The sequence below is a fragment of the Girardinichthys multiradiatus genome, chromosome Y (genome assembly GCF_021462225.1).
Source record: "Girardinichthys multiradiatus isolate DD_20200921_A chromosome Y, DD_fGirMul_XY1, whole genome shotgun sequence".
Taxonomy (NCBI): domain Eukaryota; kingdom Metazoa; phylum Chordata; class Actinopteri; order Cyprinodontiformes; family Goodeidae; genus Girardinichthys; species Girardinichthys multiradiatus.
Window position 1 is genome coordinate 9,539,688 of NC_061818.1, and position 21,544 is coordinate 9,561,231.

At 38.9% G+C, this 21,544-nt stretch overlaps 1 protein-coding gene and 1 long non-coding RNA gene across 5 annotated transcripts in view; one reads left to right on the forward strand and one right to left on the reverse strand.

Moving 5' to 3' along the window:
- LOC124864122 overlaps positions 1 to 15,794 on the reverse strand; it is a 38,551-nt gene extending 22,757 nt beyond the window's left edge. The window contains exons 1-2 of the long non-coding RNA XR_007037265.1: positions 15,446 to 15,794; positions 9,829 to 10,032 (exon numbers count right to left, since the gene is read on the reverse strand). This is a non-coding gene — a long non-coding RNA (uncharacterized LOC124864122). The remainder of the gene's footprint in view (positions 1 to 9,828; positions 10,033 to 15,445) is intronic.
- The window catches only part of LOC124864119 (trinucleotide repeat-containing gene 6A protein-like), a 47,760-nt gene continuing 41,428 nt past the window's right edge, over positions 15,213 to 21,544 (forward strand). For all 4 annotated transcript variants that reach the window (XM_047358754.1, XM_047358753.1, XM_047358755.1 and 1 more), the window contains exons 1-2: positions 15,213 to 15,532; positions 16,923 to 16,974. The gene's annotated coding sequence lies outside the window, so the exon portion shown is untranslated. The remainder of the gene's footprint in view (positions 15,533 to 16,922; positions 16,975 to 21,544) is intronic.

Below are 21,544 nucleotides of genomic sequence, written 5' to 3' on the forward strand. Positions count from 1 at the left end.
CAGACTGCTCACACTGTCCTGCCTATTTTCATCTATATAAAAAAAAAAAAAAAAAAAATGTTAGTTATGACATTTATTTCTTTTGAGAAATTTGCATCATCCTCCTAACTTAAAAAGCCGTTGAGGGTTACATTTCAAAGTTTGGGGTCTTCCAAACAGGAAAGAGTGAAGGAATTTTATTGTAGTCCTTTAAAGTTGCATGCACCAAACCTTTAATGGAATAAAACCTTTCACCATGAGGATGCAGCTCTTTTCTCCTCTTCTTTATTTTCTCTGACACCTCTTCCCCTCTCATCAAGCCATTCTCCTCTTCTCTGCTTTCCCACTTTGAAGTGCATTTCCGCTCTCTTTCTGCCTCTCTACCAGCACAAACAAAGGGGCAGCTTTGACTTGGTCCATTACAATGGTTCTCAGCTCAGTCTGCATGGTATAGATTGCAGCATGAGGTCACGATCGCCTGCTGTACTTCCCTTTACCTCTGGTTGGGGAAACAGCACCATTCCTATGTTGAAGCAGAGTGTAAAACTTGTAGAAAAGAGAAGGGAATGCAAACAATGCTGATGAGTTGTTGTATATGTGGGTGTTTAGGTTTGTACAGTATATCACCCGGGGAAAAAATTTGTAAACTACACAAAGAGCTATGTGATGCAAAAGACATGATTTTGGGACCATATATGATATAATTACCTTTTACAAATATGTGAGTCAGAGCCAGTTGTAGTTTTTAAAATCCATGAGATGCCTCACTCCCCAGAGGGGAACCAGCTTTGTTTTATTTATTTATTTTCAAAAACCATTTATAATTTTTCTTCCACTTTTATAGCACTACTTTGAAAACATTACCAGCAGTGACTTTTGTCCTGCCTGCATTTGAAATGTTGAAGATGTTTTACCTTTAAAAGTGAATGCTGAACAGATGAAGCAACTTTAATAAAAAAATAAAAAAATAAAAATTCTGTATCTGATAAAACCAAAGATAGGCTGACATTTGTCTTTTTTATTTCCACTTCATCTTCCCACATGCACACACAAAAACATGTAACACTTGGACAAATATTCTTTAATATCAGAACTATTTGTCTTAGTTGTGTAGCAAACATGCTTATGTTGTGAAGAGAGAAGTTTTACATGTGATTGTTTCTGTGATTATATGCTGCACACTAAAGCCTTGTTATTTTTCCCTGCCGGCGGGAGGAATATAGATGGGGCAACATAAGGTTTGTTAACTTACCTGCAAACAATTCATGCGGGCCAGAGAAGCTAATGAAATACCCAGGAGTCTCTGAATTTTAGAGATATTTCCCTATCAATTGTTCTGCAGTCCTGAGGTCTCATTTGTAAAACATTGTGTACGATCTATACTAACATCCAAAACCCATAAATGGTGTACACCAAAGAAAGTCCAGACATTCAAAACCATGTGACGCACACCAGCAAGCTATTTTCCCTTTATCAACCACAACTGCACCTTAATGTTTGCATTTAAGGTTCTGCCTCATGTTGTCCTCTCTACACACCCACAGCTTTTCTCTTCTGCTCTCGGTGGGGTCAGACGCTTTTCCACTCTCTCCTTGATCCTCCCCCATTTTTTGCCCTGCTTCATCTTTTTGTCTATGTTTTTCTTAGAGCCGCTGTTCGCATATCCTTCTAATTTTCATTATGGATTTGGTCAGCTGGTCTCTCAATACAATCGATCAAATTTTCTCGATGGGAAGACAGGGTAAAGGCGAACCCTCTTGTCCAGACGGGACGTTCTTCTCCGGATACGCAATGGATTCCTGGCAGCAGTGGAAGATTGTGTGCCTGACAACAATGTCAGTCGAGGACGTGGAAGATTTGTACATGATTGGATTTCTGATAACAGGATTTCTGCTTTTTGGAGTTTGTTTGGCGGTTACCTGGCTTATCGAAAGATTTGTAAAACATCGGCAGCTGTTCAAAGCACTCCAAAGCTGCCTGGGATGTTTGAAGGGATCTTTAGAGCTTTCAGCACTCAGACTGATATGTTAAGAGAGCAGAATCGCAAGCTGGATGCGATCCTTGAACAGGATCGCAGGCTGGCTGCGTTTCCCAGACTCAAAGGTGATATGATTTAATCTTGGAGAAAGTTATTTGCTCAGGATCTACTGAAAGTACCAGAAATTTGGCTATTTGGATTTGAAATTGAGAATGCCAGTAAGACTTTGAAGGCAGGCGGAAAATCACAGCCGGCCTGAACCAAAACATTTCTTGTTTGTCTAATTCAGGGGCCCCGATATGGCCTTCACAGGCTTCTTATCAAAACATTTATCCTGGATGTTCTGTAAACATGACACTCTGCCCCAGCAACCCACCTCATCTGTGAACTGAACTGTATGGCTGTTTGATAAAACTCCCATCTCTTTTTCAAGGACAATGGCCCCTTCGTCAGTGTTGATAGTCTAATTCTTTGCACACATGATCATACTTAAATATTGGCACCCTCACGAGTCCACCATGCCCCTGCAAAATCTTTGCTTGTGTGTGTTGCTTTCCCATGCTCCTTATTTTTACCTAAATGTGGATTTCATTTCTTCATTTATTCTCCTTTTCATAGATTTTTAGATTTACCAGTGAAAGGAAAATAATACTAGTTTCTTAAAAAATTGAACAAAAGCTGTTTTCACACCAGTGACTCAGCTTCCTTGGTTAGAACTCAGTGATTGCTTAGTTAAATTTCAATGGATGCAAATGACTGTCATTGTTGGACTACAACTGTGTTTATACCAGCAAACCCAAGGATCATTCTCTCTTAGCACAAGATGCTTTCCCCTACATAGAGGACTTAATGATATAATTACCTCTTTAGAAAGATTGGTTTAAAACCAGCTCTTATCAGTAAAACCCAAAAGATTATTAATGTTATCTGTATCATTGTAATGTTGGCCAGAGATTTTTAGATTTCTCAGAAGGATTCATAGATTTTTAGATTTCTTAGAAGGATTGTAGTATCATTTCATTTATTTTTCTGTGTCTGTATCTGTGTTTATTTTCTTTGTGATTGTATTGTAATTGTATGTACAGCGCTTTGAGTGTCTCATTACTGAAAAGCGCTATATAAATAAACTTACCTTACCTTACCTCACATTAGACCACAAATGGTCAATGCAAAGCACCTCATGAATGTCAATGTGTATTTAAATGAACCAGGTAATTACTGTTATTTCATGGTTAACAATGGAAAAAAGTAAGCTGATTTTATCCTCAATAAGAAAGAAAGGGTCCTATATTGTGTTTTTGCAAAAGGATAACTTGTATTTTTGTAATATTTAAAACTCATTTGACACAAGTTATATAATTAATGCACTTACACTGACAGAAATAAAAGAAGCCTCTAAAATGCTGTAATCTGACTGAAGACACCAGTAGAAATGTAATATGACACTTTATGCACAAGCAACATGCACACAAGGCCACACTGTGAATGCTGCAGCTTATGACAGCGCACGTCTGTACTCAGGACAAGCCTATCACTACTTGACATGCAAATCTTTTTTCTGACCTTCTTCTGTCTATCAGCCAGTCCTCCTCATGCACCCCCTTTACGTAATCTCCCTGATTCATTTTATCTTCTCTCACTAACTTCACTCACTTGCCTCACTTTCCCTATTTTCACTCCAGAACTAGGGCATTCGGCTCAAGCACCTAATGACACTTAAATCTGCTGACACCCAAATCATTGTCATCCTTCTGGGTTTTTTTTGGCATATATCAGAGAAACCACTGGCAGAAAAAAAAATAAAATCATTGTTTACATCTCCAGATGGAAATAATTCCCCCTTTTTTTAAGGGATGGACACATGAATGCAAAATATTTACACAGTCCTGTCTGTACTTGTTTTGCTATTAAAGGTTCAATGTGCTTGATGTAGTGATAACTAGTGGGTAAACTGTAAACTACAAACAACACAATGATGGAGTTGTTACATAATGTGCGTAGTGCACTTGGAGCTGCAAGAGTGGGCAAGGCTCAAGCTTTACTTACAGAAACATTCTTTTACAGAGAGCCACACAAGTAGGGGGTTTAAAATGTATTAGAACAACCTGCAGAAGTGAATTAGACTATGTCCACATGGATGGTAGCCGCACAGAAAAGGCTGACCGTAAAGATGAAACCGCCCGAAGCTGGAGGTGCCAAATTAGGCGTTGTAATACTTATCACACACCATTAAGTAACGCAGTGACAGAGGTAAAGAAATAAATAAAAATCACAGGTCTGGGTGGTTGATACACTGACAACAAGTCTGTAATGTATTTTGGTGCTAAGCCATTCAGTGATTTATAGACTAACAGAAGTATTTTAAACTCTATTCTCTGAGCTACAGGGAACCAGTGTAGGGACTTTAGAACCGGGGTGATGTGCTCCACTTTCTTAGTTCTAGTGAGGACTAGAACTAACTGCAGCTGTCTGAGCGACTTTTAGGCAGACCTGTGAAGACACCGTTGCAGTAATCAATTCTACTAAAGATGAACGCATGAATTAATTTTTCAAGGTCCTGCTGAGACATTAGTCCTTTAATCCTGGAGATATTCTTTAGGTGATAGACAGCCGACCTTGTTACTGTCTTTATGTGGCTCTGAAGGTTCAGGTCTGAGTCCATGACTACACCCAGGTTTCGAGCCTGACTGGTGGTTTCTAGCTGTATTAACTGAAGCTGTGTGCTAACTTTTAAACGCTCTTCCTTTGGTCCAAAGATTATTACTTCAGTTTTGTTTTGATTCAGCTGAAGAAATTTTTGGCACATCCATGCATTGATTTCTTCTAAGCATTTACACAGCGCTTGAATGGGTTCATAGTCACCTGGTGACATCGTACCATATAGCTGTGTGTCGTCTGCATAGTTATGATAACTTACGTTCTTGTTTATTAAAATCTGAGTTAGGGGGAGCATGTAGATATTGAATAGAAGGGGCCCTAAGATGGACCCTTGGGGAATGCCACCTGTGATTTTTGTGGTCTCTGATGTAAAGTTACCTACTGACACAAAAAAGTCCCCGTCGTTCAAGTAGGATTTAAACTAATTGAGTGATGTACCAGAAAGGCCGACCCGGTTTTCCAGGCGCTCTAATAAAATGGAGTGATCAACAGTGTCAAATGTTGCACTAAGGTCCAATAATACCAGCACTGTGGTTTTTCCGCAGTCTGCATTTATGTCCGAGATTTTAGAATGAAAGTTCTCTACCAGCTCATCTATAGTGTTAGAGGGCAAAGTGGAGGTAGCAGAGTAATTCTGGTTAAAGGTTTCAGCAGCACCGTCCTTAAAGATGCGTTTTCTTATTATGTCTCTTTGGCAAACTGAGTCATTGGGGATGATGCTTACAAAAATAACAGAAAAGTGGTCAGATAGAGCAACATCAGTTACAGACACCTTGGAAATGTTTAGACCTTTAGTGATGATCAAGTCCAAAATATGTCCCTGTTTGTGCGTTTGCTGTTTAACATGTTGAGTCAAACCAACATTTCTAAGAGTGTCACATAGATCTATTGTACTTCTGTCTTCAGGATTGTCCATGTGAATGTTGATGTCTCCCACAATAATTAAACAGTCATAATCAACACATATCATAAAAGCTCATTAAAATCACTGAAAAAGTTTGTTTTGGACTTAGGAGGCCTGTAAATATTCAAGAACATGGTTCGGACCGGGCTCTTTACCTGGAGAGCCAAATATTCAAAAGACTCAAATTTTCCCAGAAATACTTTTTACACTTACGCTCATTTCTGATAGAATTACCACTGGGGCCCAGACTGTATCACAGAGAAGTGATTTGAAGGTCCTGATTAGGAGGAGATAGATTAGGAGGTGGTGGAGGTCTGCGGCATTTGGAAGATGTTGGTGGCACATGTTTTTTTCAACCACTTATTAATCATCAGAAGTCTGGAAAAAACCTCATCTCCACAGAAAATTGGTGCAAAGGGTCCGCTGAGAAACACCTTGATATTGAGACCTCCAACAATATTCAGAAGACGAGTGAAATCCTCCTTCAGTCTTTCTGATTTTTTCTTAGCCACGTCATCCATGGCTCCACAGTGTATGATAAGGGGTTCGAGGGTCGGGCGCTCTTTTGTGATTGCAAGAATATTCTCTGAAATATTGGACACCACGTTACTGGTACCAATCATAACTTCTGTGTTTTTCTTGTTGCAGAAGTTTTTAATCCCATCCACAGCTGTGTTGCCCACTATTAGGGTTCTTGGTCCGGTGGGGCTCTTTTTCTCTGGCAATTTAGGAGAAGACTGTTTAGAAGGAAGGTTGTTCTCAAACCTTTTATTATTCTCAGAAGATGGATCATTTTCCTGGTTTTCATTCTGTAGTGGAGCAAATCTGTTTTGGAGGGAATTCCATTATTTCCAGCTGTCTCACTCCTATCAGTTGTTGTGACAGCAGCTTGCTGTCGAAGTCTCCTTTTCCCAGGGGAAACGGGGGCATTTCTCTGTAATTCTGGCCATTCTATTTTATTTAATTGCTGAGATCTTCCAGTGAGTCATCCACCCTGATTTTTTGGGTATGCGCCTAAAACATGCCAGGGTGGTCTGCCGGTAGGTTTATTCTCAGTGTTCTGATTGCCGGCTGAGTTGTTGAGCTGGCTGTCACTGTTTGGGATCACAGGCAGAGTTGAATCATCGTTGTACCCCATGTTCACCTCCACATTCACTTCTAGTCAATGGATTTTCACCTCCAAAACAGCCAATTTCTGTAAAGGTTTGTTGAAGTCCTCTGTGGTGAAGGGAGGCATTTTGTGCTGATTAGCTGGCCTCAACTTGTCCTTCTTTCAAGTTCGATTATAAAAACATCATAATCCTTTGGGATAAAAAAAATAATAATAACAATCCTTGGGACTCACTGGTAAGAAGTAGTTTTAGTCCAATATTTCCATAATTTTTGCTAAGAGATCAAAAGTTAGGAGTAAAAGAATGCAAGCAAGCAGGGAGCTTAGGAGAAAAGCATCTGAGCAGGCAGAGAGGCGGAAGCGCATGCATGTTGAGGGAGATGGTAGGGAGGCTCACAGGTTTGTAGCTGGTGCATGACTTTGAACTTTACCACCCTGGGAGCCTGTTGCAAATGTAGTCGGTTTCGCAGCCGCTTCATGAGAGTTTTGCGGAAACTCTCAAACCTGGTTTCATGTGGACTGTCTGAGTATGTTTTGCAGCCATAGAGGTGGACGCACACACATTAAACATTTCGCACCATGCATCAAGGGCTAAATGTGTGCCATCCAGCTGTTAAACTGCAAACTAAACCAACACATCATCTGGGAAATTGTGCAGAATTAGTATGCTGCACACAGCGCTGCAAGAGTGGGCACAGCTTAAGTTTTACCTACCGAAACATACTTTTACAGATGATAACATTCCATATAGGAAAAACTTTATGGGAAAATGTGCTCTTTTGTTTTTCATCCATAGAGGCTGATGCATAAATACAAATATTTAAGGCCACACATAAACGTTTGACAGTGCAGGATTTAGTGTTATATAATGGCTAAATTGCAAACTACAACAAAAATAACATCTAGGAATTTGTGCACAATAAAGGGCTGCAAGAGAGCGTACAGCTCAACTTTTGCTAAGAGATGTAGGGCCTTTAAAATCTATCTGAGCTTCTTGCAAAGAAAAGCAGCTGAGGTTCATCAAACCAAAATCTGCCTTTTTATGTTTCTGCAATTGGTTATTTTTGTCATGTATGGGTTCATCTGGCTTCCAGTAACTATGGATATATGCTTCTATCCTGTGTAATTGTTTGTCCAGGTAACCGGGTTAATTTCCGCCCGTTGAGTGTGTAGTAAGCATGTGTGGCTTTAAATGAGTTAATGATTAATTGCCAACTTGCTGTGTATACACTGCCCTACCTATCCCGGTGACTGCCTCATCAAAGACCATTACCAAAGACTCTGATCCCAATAAAACTGTTTATCATTCTCTAAAGAATATCTTTCTATTGGTTAAATTGAATATTCAGAGACCTAATGTTGCCTAATGTACCATTTGTCATTAAGCTGTTTAATTTTCTCTATTTCTGTGTGGTTTTCTTGTTCTTTTGTCATGTTTAATCCAGTCTTTAACTCTGGCTGCCAAAATTGATATATGTGGGTATCTGCATTTTTTTTCCATATTTTCCATATTTCTACAATATACCAGTCAGCCCTAATACAAGTGGGCACTCACTGGAGAATCAGAATCAGAATCAGCTTTATTGCCACGTTTGTACATACAAACAAGGAATTTGACTCCGGTACACTTTGCTCTCTGGTTTTTGTTTTTTGCAATAAAGAGTATACATATATACAATATACAAATATACACATATATGAATAAAAAGGTGCATTTGCAACATTTGTATGCTGTTGTTTGGTTTTCTATTAAATGTTCAACAGAGAAATAGCCTGGGGGAAGAAACTGTCTCTCTGGCGGCTGATTTTAGTGAACAGTGCTCTGCAGCGGCGGCCTGAAGATTAAACTCTGAACAGTTTATGTGCAGGGTGTGTGGAGTCTGCAGAGATTTTAGCAGCTCTTTTCCTGACCCTAGACCTGTATAAGTCCTGGATGGAGGGAAGGTCAGTCCTGATTATTCTCTCTGCATTCCTGATTATTCGTTGCAGTCTGGACCTGTCCTGTTTTGTGGATGAGCCAAACCACACTGAGATGGATGAAGACAGGACAGACTGAATGATGGCAGTGTAGAAGATGACCAGCAGCTCCTGTGGAAGGTTGAACTTCTTGAGTTGCCTCAGGAAGTACAGTCTCTGCTGGACCTTCTTCTGAACAGTGTCTGTGTGTGAAGACCATCTCAGGTCCTCAGAGATGGTGGTTCCTAAGAACCTGAAGTGGTCCACAGCCGACACGGTGTTGTTGAGGATGGTGAGGTGAATTGGCGCTATATAAATAAAATAAATTAAATTGAATTGAATCTGTAAACTTCAGAAGTTTCACGGACCAGTCCACTGAGGTGCAGTCATTTGTATAGAGGGAGAAGAGGAGTGGGTAAGCAAACTGTAGGGGGTCCAGCAGGGGGCCTGTGATGTCTTTCAGGTGCTTCAACACCAGCCGCTCAAAGGATTTCATGATCACAGACGTCAGGGCTATAGGCCAGTAGTCATTTAATCCTACGATGGTGGGTTTCTTGGGCACCGGGATAATGGTGGATCGTTTGAAACAGGAGGGGACCTCACACGTCTCCAGTGACTTGTTGAACATCAGAGCGAGTTTATTTGCAAAGCCTTTCAGGCATGATGGGGAGACATTATCAGGTCCTCCAGCTTTCTTTGTTTTCATGCGCTGAAAGAGCCTATTTACATCTTCCTCAGAGATCTTTAGTGCAGGCGGAGGATCTGAAGGTAGGGGGTTGGTTGTTTGTGAAACACTGATTTGTAACCAATCCAAAATTGAAGCTGGTTTTGGCAAAAGATGACTTGCTAACAAGTAATATAGCTGTTTTGAGGGTATGAAAAAAACACATTAACCCTTGTGTCTTTTATAAGTAGAGAACACTCACTCAAAATGCGACATTTTGTTTCCTGGTTGACTTGTAAGCTTTGACTTTTGTTTGCATGTGCATGTCAGTGTGCCCCCAAATGATTAGTAATCATGTCAGCGCATCATGCTTTCTTTTCTAGCTACTGTATGTGCAGCATACAAAAAACATCCCAGATAAGATAAAAATTATTTACAAAAAAACTAAACAAAAACTTACAAATGATATTTGCGTAGTGATATTTTTACAACTATGAAATTAGTGGGCATCTGATGATAGTATCAGGGTATCAGGGTACAACAGAGGTAGAGAACAATCAACAATAGAGCTTCCCTACCTTATGGGCAGCCGCATCGACAATATAGGTAGAGAACATTGTCCAACTCGGGCTCAACGTCTCCAGCCTCCCCGGGAATCTGTAAAAGATCTCCTAGAGGTGGGAGTTGAATACATCCAGATGATCCCAGCAGACCCTCACTAGATGCTTGGGCCTGCAGAGTCTGTCAGGCTTCCTTTTCTGCCAGCAGATCCAACTCATCACCTGAGAGTCCAAGACATGCAGCTGAAGGTCAGAAGACACGACTACATAGTCATGCCCAAGATATTCTGGTGCCAAATGCACTGATTAACACCTTTATGCCTGAACATAGTGTTCGTTATGGACTATCTTTGACGGACACAGATGTTCAATAACGAAGTACCAGTCCGGTTCATGTCAGGGAGACTATTCCTCCCAATCATACCCCTCTGTCACTTTCATTTCCCACATGGACATTGAAGTCCTCCTGCTGAAAGACCCTAGAGAGTCTCCAAGGGGAGCACTTTCCGGCACCCCCAGCAGGTGTGCCAAGAAGGCTGGGTACTCCAATACTTGCTCTGGGGATGGCCTTGCATCTCTCGTTCAGGCTTGGCCCAGCCGGGTCCCACGAGGAGTAGCCCTTGCACTCATAATGCCATCTGTTTTGTGACGTGCACTAGCCTTTAATACAGTAAAACATCCACACAACATGACGTGTCTCTCCCGTGCTTTACAGTTAGGACTGTGTTCTCTTGTTTACAAGCTTTCTTCTATTTCCTTTCAAATATAATGATGACCAAAATAGCCAAATGCTTCAATTTTAGTTTCATCAGACCACACTACATGTCCATGAAAAATTAAGATCTTTGTCCCTGGCTGCATTTGCAAACTGTAATCTGTCTTTTTATGAAGAAGTTGGAGTAATATCTTCTTTATCTCTAAGGGGCACTTTAGCCCATGTTTCTACAGGATTAATTTCACTGTGGATTATAACACTCTCGCAGTTTCTGACAACATCTTCAAAAGGTGTTTGTATTTGTTTTGGGGTTGATGCGCACAGTTTCAATGGTATGATGGCAGAACATTCCCATGTTACTTATACATGCACAGAATTATTTTAAAAGATAAACATAACACCTTCAGGCATCTAGAAGTTGTTTCAACTACACTTGTGAGGCTTCCAAAATTCAGTTCCTGATATCTTGGCTTATTTCTTGGATTTTTCAGGTAATAAATACTTGCACAGATGTGCTTTTAATTAACTCATATGTTGTGAATTAACCTGTCAAAAGCTAGCAACGTCGTGGCATAATCAGGGATTCCTAATTTTTTTAAAGATATAGTAACTTTGGTTTATATAAACGTCTGACCCAACCTTAACCCTCGGTTGTGATTTATTTGAGCCATGCCTAAAACTAAAATGCTACTCTACGTGGAAGATCCAACTGCTTGAAAAAATAAACCAGAACAAGGAAGTAACAACTGTTTAATTAGTTGTTTTTTTTATAAAGCATAATTCATATGGGTTATTTTAACTACTTATTTTTGGGTCAATTACATCTGAATTCTAGATTTTTAACAAATTTGTCATCAATCTAACTAACTATATATTTTTTTAAGTCTTTCTTGCAAACACCTTTTTCATACACTACATAATCTAATTTGTGTCTTTGAAGCTTGGTCAAATAAAACAATTACTTGGCAGCAGGCAAACCCTGCCTCTCGCTCTTCCTCACAATCAAACACACACAGATAAGAGGTAATTTGCGAACAAGGTTGGGGGTTGTTTTTACCATTGCTGGGTCAATGGTCGTTGTTGTCCACACACACACTCACACTGCTGTTCTCTCCTGTAGGCAGCAGCAGCAGCAGGCATTGTCTCAGTGGTAAAAGGTTTGCAGATTCCACAAACTCTATTTGTTTCTCTGTTGTTTCTGCATTTCTCGTGTCTTTTTATCAATTTCTTTCTTACACAACACTAAAAGCCAAACACAGATATCAGAGAGGAGCTTGTGATCAAAGGAGAGATTTAAAAAAATCTCTCAAGGTTTATTTGTAATTGTGTGGCAGATTTTTGACATTCCTTTTTTCCAGCATGCATACTTTGAAGCCAAGGAATGTCTTTTTTTTATAAATAAAGGGTTTAGCTATCTTCCCAAGAAATCTGTTCTTGGCAGTGGAAAGCTTTGGAACGCCATCGGTCATATCTGGAAATAGTATGTGTATTATCCACAAATCTAAATAATGTTGGCCGCAACTGTGCTCGAAGATTCTTTTAAAATCATTGGCTGCAGCATCATAATGAATTCTTAAGTATCTAGTATCGATTATATTTATTTTCTGCAACTTTTGCATTTCTTGTGTTTGTGTTTGCACTCTGGTCCAAAGCACCACAATACCGAACATGAGATAGTACAGTAAAACACAAAAGCACAACTAAATTTCAAATAGCACAACACATTTTAAGAAAATGGAATGAGTCAACGATATGGCGCCAAAATGTTCATCTATTGTCTTCCGCTTATCTGACATTTAGTTCATGGGCCTGACAGTTTCCAGAAGGGAACACCAGATATTCCTTTCTATGGTGTCCCCAGTTCAGCCTGAGACATCCCAAAGCATTTCCAGACCAGGAGAGATATATAGTCCCCTCAACAAGTTCTGGGTCTGCCCAGGGATCTCCTCATGTTTGTATGAGCCTGGAAAAGGGAGGCAGTCAATGGGCATCTGGATCAGATGCTTAAACCCCCTCAGTTTACTCCTAAGCGGCTCTGTTTCAAGTTTCACTCAGATGGCAGAGCTCTTTAACATATCTCTAAAGCTAACTCAAACCACGATATACAGAAACCTGTTTCTTTGATTTTGTTGTTTTGGTTATGATCAATGCCAGAGTCGGCCCAAGACATAAGCAAACTAAGCAAATGCAAATCAACAAAGGGACCCCAAAGGTACTATAACTATCCCACAAGTCAGGTGAACAGATGTAAAGTTTGTTTTACCAGTAATACATCATTAGTAATTAGCTAAATATTTTATGTTTGATATGAACATGTAAATTAAATCAGCCCAGTCAGGAAGACTTCTTAATAAACAATTTTGCAGGTCAGAAATTGTTTTGGATTTTTACCACTCCACCCTTCTACATAGTAGAATCACCTCAATTGCAAAAAAGACAAACTACTTTAAACTGTCAACATCTAAATAATTGTTGGCTTTTCCAGAAAATATCAAATATAATATTTTTGAAAGTGCAAGAGGTGCATTCTGTTTGATAATTGAAGCTTTCTGTATAGGCAGTTCTGAGCTTTAGATGCTACAATACAATTTATTTTGGAATTGATAGTTATTTACATTTTCTGTGACAAAATGTTGATCTGTCTAGATCGACATCTTAATGACATTTTATCCAATGAGAGCAGGAGATATCCAAGTGTCTACAACACTTACAGCTGTAACTAGCTGAAACTATTATAGCTAAGATTGGCATGTCGTTTGGCATGTCTGCCAAGCAACCGACTACAGGCTAGGTACGTGAGCAAATACTGGTGGTTCCTAGAGTCTCTAGAAGTAGAATGGGAGGCAGATCCTTTAGTTATCAGGCTCCTCTCCCGTGGAACCAGCTCCCAGCTTTAGTCCATGAGGCAGACACCCTGTCTACTTTTAAGGCTAGGCTTAAAACTTTCCTTTTTGATAAAGCTTATAGTTAGAGTGGCTTAGTTTATCCTGAGCTATCTTCCTTATATTTTACCTCCGTCTTCTTCCCTTCCTGTTGGTTGGAGTAAGGGGGAGTCAGGTTTAGCATAAACCGGCTCAGTTATGGTTGAGGTGCAAACACCCTCCATTTCTGCTACCTGTATGACCTCTTCTCTTTTCCAATGGTTATAATCAGTCTGACAGAGGGAGGTCTCCCAATCATTGTGGCTTTTAGTATAACAATGACCAGCAGTGGGACCCTTTGTGGGGTGCCTTGAGACGGCATTGTTGTAAATAAGTGCCGTTTAACTAAATAATCTGAACTGAAACTATCTGTGTAGTTATGCTGCTATAGGCTTAGGCTGCTGGAGGACATAACGACCACTTTCACCCTCTTCGCTACATTCTCACACTACTCTCCAATTTTGCATTGTTTGCTGTTATTTCAGCTTTTAACCTTGTTCTCTCTTTTCTCTTCCTAGAAGCTACACCTGGCCTGGCTCTGTGTCTGCCTGTGACACCTTTCTGGAGAGGGGCATTGTCTGAGCTTCTGCTGGCAACAACTTAATGCTCAACCTCTACCGATGACCCAAATGGCCCTGTCTTTTAGTGTTTAACCCTTTCTCTCTCCTAGACATGGAAATTGACTGAGCTTTTACTGTAACTAATTATATGTGCTCTCTTTCAGACTCTAACCTTGAAAACTGGCTCAGAGTTGATCTGTTCTTTCTTTCTAGGTGAAACGACTAAAGGAGCTACATCCATTAACATTTACTTTTCCTTCCCATAGAAAGTACTCCTGGATCAGTGCTTCTGTGTTCTTTTTGTGTCTCTGCTCTGTTCTTTCTCTCAAACCCCCAGTCGGTCGTGGCAGATGGCCGCTCACACTGAGCCTGGTTCTGCTGGAGGTTTCTTCCTGTTAAAAGGGAGTTTTTCCTCTCCACTGTCGCTACATGCATGCTCAGTATGAGGGATTGCTGCAAAGTCAACGCCAGTGACTGTCCACTGTCTCTACATGCTCATCCGGGAGGAGGGAATGCTACAAGTCACTGACTGGATGCAATCTGCTGGGTTTCCTTAGATAGAAAAACTTTTTATCCAATTTGAATAAATAACTAACTGACTGCACTGTTCAATTGTTAGGATTAATAGGAATGTATGAACCTGACTGTTGTGAAGTGCCTTGAGACAACATGTGTTGTGAATTGGCGCTATATAAATAAAACTGAATTGAATTGAAATATCCCAACTAATTAATTAGCTGATATCTTGTTATACTTGTGTTATTTTATGAAGAGAGCAGAATGACAAATAGATCTGTGCCATTAGGACTTGCAGTTATTTTTTAATCAATATTTTTTCTTTGTATCAAAATTGAAACACCAGCAGCAACAGAAATACCTGCTTTTTACTATGAATAAAAGCAATATAAAAATTGAATTTTCTATTGCATTTCTTTGTAAAAACCGTTAAACCATATTATTATTATTACATTTAAAATACTTGTTTTTTCTTTGTATTGAGTTTTTTGTGTTTGTTATGTTCAAAATACAGCATTTCCCTCAACATTATTATCATCATTAAAAATATATATAATGGTCTGCTGTTATTTGTATAATTTGCGCTAGGAATTGTGTGTTGTGGTAACTATATGTGTGTTGTTTTAAAAGTGTTGCTTTTTAAAGAAGTAGCTTCATTTCCACATAGGCCTCTTAAAGAGACTTCGGGTCCTTACCAGAAATTTGCATTCCTTTTTAGTCTAGTTTGTCTCTCGATACCATTTGGCGACTTTTAATTGTGTTTCACTTCTCAATGAGAGGAAGTGGTTATATGTTTCCTGCCCCTCCTCCAGCACAACACACACACTTTGCCCGCTGAAGTAAACGCAGAGCTCGGAGGGGAAAGCAGAGCACAAGCGAGCTGCGAAAAAATAAAATGGCGATCACGCAGGATGTATGCTTACCCTCGTAGATGCTGCAAACGCGTTGAATTTCTTTAGCCTTACAATCGGCTTTCCTTTCCACTTTGTTGCACTTTATTCTTCAAAGAGGTGAGCTTGCTTTTACGGTGTTTTTTGGTCTCTTTCTGTCGAGCTGGTGCACAGGAGGAGTGCGGAGCAGAGAGACGGGGGTCGCTGTTGTTTAGTTAGCCATGACTGTTTTAACCCAGCGAGCTCATGTACTGAACGCCTATGGCGAGATGGCTTAGTTGCTGTGCAGTTTATAAACGCGTAAAATAAATCAAAGTTAAGTTTTCATAAAGAGGAAAGCAGAAATTAGATCTTCTGGGTAAACACTTATATAAAACGGCATCTTAACGTTAACCTTGCGCCAGTTGGTATTAGTTTAACCCTTGTTCGACAGCTGTGCGAACATTTCTCAGAAGTTTTTCTGCATTTTAAAACACTATTTTTGCAAATTTCGAATTTATTCACATGTAAATTGTTTTATATGGATCCAATATAATCTCCTTTTTAATTGAATTGAATCTGCAATGGCTGCGTTTGAAATAACACCGGTTCAATCGGGTAGCCGCTTCTAGCATTAGCGGCTATGCTAATTTGACGACGCAGTTACAGTGGACTGTTGTTTCACATCTTTGCTACTTGGGTTGTAAACACGGTTGTGTAAAAGTAAACTCGTTTTTTTCATTTAGTTTGTTTACGTTTTGTACACAGATTTTGTGTTTAAAATGATTAACTTGCGGGATATGTTTTTCTTTTTTAAATCTGCATTTAACGCCCTCTGTCGGCTGATAACGTCTTGCAATGTGCAGCTAAATGTCCGACCCCCGCTCCTGTACCTATTCAGTCATATTCAGCTAAAAAATATTCACTAACCAGCAAACAACCCTAAATGTAGCAACCATTGCAATTGTAATTAACGTGCATCAAAGTACATTAATACTGTGTGAAGAGTGTAGCATTTAAACGCACTGAACAAACCCCATCCTCGGGAGAAGCCATGTTGGTTAAGCTCTAACTCGGGCAACAGCTGAGATAATGGCCGATCAGGACTCGAGTAACTTTGACCTACTCACTCTATCTTTTCATTTTTTTCGTATGCTGATTGCTTTCACGGTCGCAGGCCTTTAACAGATCTGGGTTGTGAGTTTTCCTGTTATGCTGTTCAAACCTGCATTTCCACATAACTTCTTGAAACATTTTTCCGGCTGAAAAGGATTGTAGAGAATGTATCTTCACGTTTCACATATAGAACAACTATCTCAGTGTTTACTGAGATGAGTGTTTTTATACCTTGTTGCTCAATCTTAGCCAAATCCATTTGCATGCATTTTGCTTACAGGCTTTTAATCACAGTAAGGCAGTATTTTTATGCAATCAGGAAAGATTTAACTTTACGACACATTTTTGTTTGTTTGTGGTAGCGTTGTTTTAGATTTTTAAAAGAGTAATGTTTTATTATTTCTATTTATTTCAGAGATTTGGAATCGAAAGCTGTTGCCACCAAAGAAACTGAAGCATCTTAACAGGTTGGTGTGCCATCCTTAACACACACTTCCACATTAGTGTAGCAGGTTTAAATCAGCACTCCTGGTGGAGGATATATTATTTTTGGTAGCGATACAGAAACAAACTATTTTATAGATGTTAACCTACATTTTCTTCATTTTTCTTGTACTCAGATATCTATAGCTCACAAATGTTAGCATTTTGTTTGTAATTTCCCCTTTTAATCCCTACTTTTGTACTTGTGTGTTGCTTTTTTATTACTGTAAACAAACCATTTTGTATCTATGCACCATGGTATCTGAATTAGTAAAAACTCCACAGACGATGAGTAGATTAAGACTGCAAATAACAATTATTTTGCTAATCGGTTAATCAATCGGCTATTTTTGTGATGAATCGATTAATAATCAGATAGCAAAAAGTGCTTAATAGGAGATTTTTTACAGAATTTGAACCAGGGGAAGCTAAAGCTGTACCCCTTGAGGAGTTCTGGATAGAGCATATTGACAAATAAATGGCATGTTTTAGAGTCTGTATACTCCAATTAACGATTATTCAATTACTAAATCAGTTGACGATTATTTCAATATTTGATTAATGCCAATTAATCTGATTATTTGTTTCAGCCCTAGAGTGGCTTATGTAACACTACTTTAACTTGTGGAGTGTCAGACTGGGTATGAAACAGATGGCTCCACCTTATAACCAAAACATGTTGAGCAAAACTACAAACATCTGAAAGGGCAAAAACACAAAATGACCAGCACCTATTGGAAGTTCAGGAGGGAAACAAAAATTATAAACTTCCATAAAGCGCTGAAATTTGTTTCAGTTTATATGTCAGGTGGATGTTAAATGAGTACATGTGCATTATAGTAACAGGCAAAAACTTGCATCCTCTTTCTAGCCATTTCTCTTTAGGTGGTGAAGAACTTTTCTTTGTTCCATCACAGCGGTATGTGTTTGTGTCTGGGGTGGGATGGGATGGGCAACCCCTGCTTATGCTAGCACATGCAGTTCCGTTTGAATTGAATTGGTGGGTCTGGGTTGGTCTAGGCTGCTTGTGCTGAGTAAGCTTTGCTGTTTTAAAATTGGTAAATGAGAAGCCAGAATCCCAATGTTTTGTGTGGAGGGGTGTTTGTGCAGCTCTTTGTGCTCCACACGCAGGCACACAATGGAGCTGTGGATCATCATCTCATTCACAACCAAACAGTTTAGTCTTTCTGTGTTTAAGAGCCTAGATTACTTCATGAATCGTCTCTATGTTCTCAGTTTCCTGAGCGAGTTTTTGATATTTATGTGTTTTTTATTGCTTGAGATGAAGTTGAACTGTTGGTCTAGTCTGGGCATTTTAACAGGCAAAATTGTTTTGTTAAGTAAATCTTGTAATGCAGGTTTGTTTGATTGCTGAGCTACTTTGGGTTTCATAGTTTCCCGGCACTGGAGCATACTTTCCAGATGAATGAAAGTATGCTCCACTGTGTTGGGAGACACAGTGCTATTAATATAACAGGGTGCTAAAATGTTTTAGCTTTCACTTCTTTTCTCAGTCTTGGATTACTGTTCCCTGAGCTCAGCTGCATTGTTGCAATGGTTATTTTAAATGTACTAATAATCTTGTATTCATACAACAGTGTCAGAACTGTGGAGTTGCAACATCGCAATGTGATTAAAGAAATGGCATGTTAGCCTGTTACACTTATGTGGAGATAATACTTGTGCAATAACATTAAAGTATTCATTTTTACATGAAGGGAATTTTATACACAGAATTCGTTTTTTCTTTTTGCTTTTTGTGATTGTTTTACCCAAAAAGTGTCCCTGTTGCATTTGTGCACTTCAGTTTATTCTTTTGATTGCTTCTTATAGATACTGTACCTAAACTTTACATTTTATTGTTCTAACTTGTAGTTTCCAATAGTTTCTTTAATTTTTTAAGTTTTTTATATTTCTATCATGTTTTATATTCTGTTTGCACAGATTGTTTTACTCTACTATGAAAAAAAACAATCCCTCCAGGTATTAATAATCTAATCTAACATGCAAAATTATAAAAAATCGAAACGTTTAAACTTAAAAAAAAAAAAAAAAAAACGTGGGAGCTTTTTTGCTCAATGGTTCATGACAGTTTTCTAGATTAGGTTTTTTTAATTTACTGTTAGATTATTCTAAAAACCTAATTGCACCAGGCTGATAATGTCATGTTTATATTTTGATATTGCAGTGTCATAAATGGCCAAGATAAGCAGCTTTACTGCATTGTGGCTATGAGAGTCAAATAGTTGGTCATGGTCCCTCTGAGCAACAAACCACACCCAGGTGCTTGTGAGATTGAAACAAGTCACAGAAATTGAGAATTTGATGCAGTTTACCCATGCATGCTCAGACAGGATGTGAGCCACAGAAAGACAGTTTTGCATAAGCAAGTTGTCGAGTCGTCTTGCTCTGCAGCGTCTCTGGTAGTGGAATCACAGCAGCACCTTGGACACCTTTTTGGGGAAAAAAATAAGCAATGTTTTGCCAAGACTTTACACTTTTTCTTATTTGTTTTCTTCTGCTGCACTTTTGCATCTCACAGAATGTGTTTGTATTCTTTGCAATCTACTTTTATGTGGATTCTCCTATTAAAAATTTATAATTTTTTTGTGTTAAAATTAAATGCTAAATCTAAAAGAATGTATTAACTCCTCTGAAAGCAGCAGTGTTCTTTCTTTCTTTCTATCTATCTCTCTCTCTCTCTTTATTTATTTATTTGTTTGTTTTTCCATCTGTAGTATCATGTTTCCTTTCTTCAATTACCTTGACCTGAAATGAACTGCCCTTATTCTGATTCCACCAAGCAGATACCGATTAGCTCACCTGGAAACGTCACATGTTACAAATTCATAAAAGCCTTTGGTATTTGGTGGTTTGTTGTGACAAAATATGTATCATCCGTTGATGGAGGAATGTCTGTCCTGGGTGGAAGCCTCCACTGTTTAGGCTCTGTGAGAACACACTAATGCAAATCAATGCAAATGATGTGCAAATTAGCCACGCAGCCACTCAGAGATGTGTGTTAATCAGGGACGGGTGTTGATTTGTAAATATTTAAGGGCGCTTTCACGCTAGGGCTGTTTGGTCCACTTCAAACAGGCTTTGTTTCCTTGGATAGTGCTCTTTATTTGGGCAGGTGTGACTTTGGTCTGGTCGGCTTCCAAGTGATTCCTGGTGCGTTTCATTTAAATTAAGAAAAGAAATGGGTGAAGAAGTGATGCATTATTTCACATATATGTGATCTGAGAACTTTTAAAGTTATGCAATGCTTAACTCTGCGTCTGTTACCATAGCAGCACTTCCTAATCTCTCATTTTCTGTTCTGCAGCTTTTGTCTCATTTGCACAGAGCAACTTGCTCAATAGCTCCCCTGCTGTTCATACTTGTCAGCTTCTTATGAGAGCCCTGTGCGAGCAGCTGTTGTGCCAAATTTCTGGGTATTTTCTCTGAAGGCTAGATATGTTGTATCTATAGTTCAAGGTAACTGCTCTATTCAGGTATCTTTGAATCTGTCATCTTGCATATGTGTTCATATCAGTCTGTCCAGCAGGGCTTTTTCTGTCTCCTAGAAAATATGGAAGTCATTTTCTGGGTTTATTGGTTCTCTGAACACCAAATATCATTTTAAATATTGGAAAGGAAATACCAGTTTCTCTTCAGCAATGCAATGCATTGTGTGTAGCATAATGACAACAAAACTCTGTCGGTGTTATTTTGTGGTTTAGATCCAAATGGGGATTTAGCATCTTTCCCGATGACTGGAATATCTACATTGGGATGTGGTTATTGTAGGTCACACATCCATCCTAGTTAGAACTTGTCAAACTATGTATTGTTTATTTCTCTCCAAATAGCTACCTGTTTATTTTAACAGTCTTAGTGGTCTGATGTAAACTCAAGTTGAATTATTCAAAGTTGAGGAAAGTTGCTTTGTTTTATTGAAAAACATTGCTGTGATTTAACTGTGTTATACTTAGTGCGGATGAATGAAATCCTCCGACAGCACTAGAAGACGTGCATTTTAAAGGAATATTCTCTTCCTTTTTAATGTGTGGGTAAATAAACAAGTGAAAAGTAAATATGCCTGAGGAAGGCTAGGTGTAATCGGTTGAGCCTGACAAGAAAGGCTTCTTTTAATATTTTTCTGTTGAACTGTAGTGTTCATAGCGCTGTGCGATAAAACAATAATTTATCATTTAACAATGATGATAACAATGATAAAGGTGGTCTTTAAAATGTAGTTAAACAGACAATACACGTTGCCTGTCAGGAAGTTCGTGGAGCCCTTTTACACAATGTAGAAGAGATTGAGACCAGCACTGGGTGTTAATGGGTATTATTCTCTTCCTGGACTGAAACACTTTTACAGGCATAAACACTACAATAAAGTGGATTTTGTGTATCAATATATTGCTAGTTGGGAAAGTATACTTTTTTTTTTTTTTTTTACTTAATGTTCCACAGGGGAAATCTGTTTAGGCTATGTCAGTTTTGGAAAATGAATCTTATTAATTGTTAACTATTTTAATTTCTTTCAGTTTCTATCAAAACAGA